The following is a 3639-nucleotide window of genomic DNA, read 5'->3' as shown; positions in this document are numbered from 1 at the left end:
CCCCATCGCCCCCGGCAGCTTCCCCCGATCCCCTGCCCCCCCCGGCCTGCGTCTCTCACCCCCCTGGGCCTGCCCTCCTGATCCCCATCGCCCCCGGCAGCTTCCCCCGATCCCCTGCCCCCCCAGCCTGTGTCTCTCGCCCCCCCCGCCGGGCCTGCCCTCCTGACCCCCATCGCCCCCGGCAGCTTCCCCCGATCCCCTGCCCCCCCCAGCCTGCGTCTCTCACCCCCCCCGCCGGGCCTGCCCTCCTGACCCCCATCGCCCCCGGCAGCTTCCCCCGATCCCCTGCCCCCCAGCCTGCATCTCTCACCCCCCCCGCCGGGCCTGCCTTCTGACCCCCAGTACACCCGGCAGCTTCCCCCGATCCCCTTTCCCCGGGCCTGTTCCTCTGACCTCCGTTGCCCCCCCCCGGCCTGCATCTCCGCCCCCCCCCCGGCCTCCCTCCTGATCCCCTTCCCCCCCCGAGTAGCTTCTCCCTGATCCCCTGCGCCCCCCCAGCCCCCACTGCCTGCATCTCCCCCCCCGTTCCCTGTCCCTCCTGCCCCCCCGGTGGCCCCGCCGCTGGGCAGCCGCGTTTCTCCCACCAGGCACCAGGTTCTCGGTGGCGCTGGCCCAGCTGGCTGCCCTGCTGCTGCGCCAGGAGGGGCCGGAGCGCTGGCCCCAGCTCCTGCAGCTCGTCCAGCAGGGGGCGCGCGGCCCCGACCCCCAGCGCTGCCAGGTATGGGCGGGGCCAGGGGGCGGGGCCATGGCGGTTGGGGGCGGGGCCTTGAGGTGAGCGATTGGGAGGGGGGCTTTGCAGAGGATGGCGGGGCCTGGAGCTGGATGGGTGGGGCCTGGAGGCAGTTGGGGGCGTGGTTTGGTGGGGTGGACGGGGGAGGGGGGGCTCTGACCAGAGGGTTCGTCTCCCCCTCCCCCGCCCCGCAGGTCTCGCTGCTGGTGCTGAGCTCGGCGCTGGATGTGACCCCCGAGGCCTTCGCCCCCCAGTACCCGGCGTTGCTCCGGCTCTTCCACTCGGTGCTGGGCCGGCGCGGCAGCCGGGGGGGGACCCTCTACTACAGCCTGCGGGGGGCTGAGCGCCATGGCCGCCGGGCTGGGCTCCGACCACCTGATGAGCCCCCCCGGATCCCCCAGCGCCCTCCCCGACCCCCCCGTGAGCCCCCCAGGACCTCCCCGGCCCCCCCCCCAGGACCTCACCCCCCCGTGAGCCCCCAGGACCTCCCCGGCCACCCCCCAGCGCCCTCACCCCCCCCGTGAGCCCCCAGGACCCTCACCAATCCCCCTTCTAGTGTCCTCCAGTCCCCCATGAGCCCCTGGATCTCCCCGACCCCCCCCAAGCACCTCAGACCCCACTGATCCCCCCCAACGATCCCGCTGGTCTCCCCCACCATTTCCACCCCCCATATCCACGTCCCTTGGACTTTTCTGTGCCATAGTCTCCTGGGCCTTGTCTTTGTCTCCCCCAATGTCCCCAGACCCTGGCCCTGCCCCACTCCCCCCCCGCCCAAACCGCAGGGGCCCCCCTCACGCAGGCTCTCTCTGCCCCCAGACGCTCGCTCGCTCGCTAGTCCCAAAGATCATCTCTGCTCTCGGGAGCTGATCCCTGCCAACGAGGTGAGGGGCTGGGGGTGTGTGGCTGTGCCGAGGCGTGTTCTTGGCGTGTGCTTGGCGTGTGCCTGTCTGACGGGTGGGGCGGGGGCGCACGCCCGAGCGTGTGTGTGGCCAGTCGTTGGCAGGGCTCGACGCGAGGCAGGGCTGCGGTGACGGGGAGGCGGGGGAGTGTCCTCGGCGCGAGGCTGAACGCCGACCTGGCGCCATGTGGGGGCGCTGGGCCCTTCACCTGGTCGCATCCCCCCCCGCCAGGCACACGCCAGCGAGGCCATGGAGGTGTTGGACGAGCTGATGGAGAGCGAGGTCTCCGTCATCGTCCCGCACCTCTCCGACGTCGTCGCCTTCTGCCTTGAGGTGAGCCAGGACCCAGGGTGGCCGGGCGGCCCCCTTCTCCCCGCCCCCGGCGGGACCCAGGCGTCCGGGGCAGAGCTTCTCCCCGCCCCCGGCGGGACCCAGGCGTCCGGGCAGAGCTTCTCCCCGCCCCCGGCGGGACCCAGGCGTCCGGGCAGAGCTTCTCCCCCGCCCCGGCGGGACCCAGGTGTCCGGGCAGAGCTTCTCCCCGCCCCCAGCGGGACCCAGGCGTCCGGGCGGCCCCCATCCCCCCCTCCTCCCCCCAGTGGGGTCTGGGCGTCCCCCTTTCCCCCTCTCCCGCCCCCAACGTGATGCAGGTGTCTGAGGGGAGCTTCCCCTCTCTCCCCACCCCGGCGGGGACCCCATCCCCCCCTCCTCCCCCCAGTGGGGTCTGGGCGTCCCCCTCTCCCACCCCCAACGTGACTCAGGTGTCCCGAGGGGGAGCTTCCCCCTCTCTCCCCTCCCGCGGGGGACCCAGGCATCGCCCACGGTGTCGGCTCCCCCCAGGTGGGCGTCGAACCAGGCGCTGGGTGACGACCTGCGGGTGAAGGCTCTCACCACTCTCTGCTTTCTCATCAAACTGCGGGGCAAGGTAGGGGGCCGCTGGGGGGCCAGGCTGGTGGAGGGGGGCGTTGGGGGGGCTGGGAGTTAAGAGGTTCAGGATCTAAGCTGGATTTTGGAGAGACTGAGAATCAGGGTCTGTCCCCCCCCGTCCCCGGGCAGCGCTGGGATTTGGGGGGGCCATGGCTCAGGCTGGGCTGGGTTTAAGGGTCCAGAGACCAGGCTGTGTTTGGGGGGCTGGGGCTGGGACTCGAGCTGAGTTTAGGGGTTCAGAGGTCAGTCTGGGATCTGGGGGACCAGGGCTCAGGCTGGGCTGGTTTCGGGGTTCAGGGCTGGGGTGGGTTTCGGGGCTCGGAGGCCAGGCTGGATTGCGGGGCTATCCCAGGGCTTAGGCTAGGCTGGGTTTTTGGGTTCAGAGGTTAGGCTGGGATTTCGGGGGAGCCAGGGTTCAGGCTGGGTTGGTTTTGAGGTTCAGAATCCAGGCTGGTGTTTGCGGGGGGCTGTCTGGGCTCTGGCCAGGATCAGGGGGGCTGGTCCAGGGCTCAAGCTAGGCTGGGTTTTGGGGTTCAGAGGTCAGGCTGGGATTTGGAGGGCCAGGGTTCAGGCTGGGCTGGTTTTGGGGATTGGAGGCCAGGCTGGGTTCGCGGGGGGCTGTCTGGGGCTCACGCTGGGTTTAGGGGCTCAGGACTGGGCCGGGTTCAGGGGCTCTGGCTGGGATCGGGGGGCGGGCCCGGTCCAGGGCTCAGGCTAGGCTGGGTTTTGGGGTTCAGAGGTCAGGCTGGGATTTGGGGGGGCAGGGTTCAGGCTGGGCTGGTTTTGGGGTTCGGAGGCCAGGCTGGGTTCGCGGGGGCTGTCTGGGGCTCATGCTGGGTTCAGGGGCTCAGGCCAGGATCGGGGGGGGGCCAGGCCAGATCGGGGGGGGGGGGGGCCGGTCCAGGGCTCAGGCTGGGCTGGCTGTGGGGGGGCCGTGCGGGGCTCAGGCTCTGCCCCCCAGGTGGTGCTGAAGCAGCGGCTGCTGCCCCCGCTGCTGGCCGCCCTGTTCCCCATCCTGAGCGCGGAGCCGCCCCCCGGGGCAGCTGGACGCGGAGGACCAGGAGGAGGAGAGCTGCTGGAGGGGGG

The sequence above is a fragment of the Carettochelys insculpta genome, chromosome 32 (assembly GCF_033958435.1).
Source record: "Carettochelys insculpta isolate YL-2023 chromosome 32, ASM3395843v1, whole genome shotgun sequence".
Taxonomy (NCBI): Eukaryota; Metazoa; Chordata; order Testudines; family Carettochelyidae; genus Carettochelys; species Carettochelys insculpta.
Note: the sequence above shows the minus strand (reverse complement) of the source record.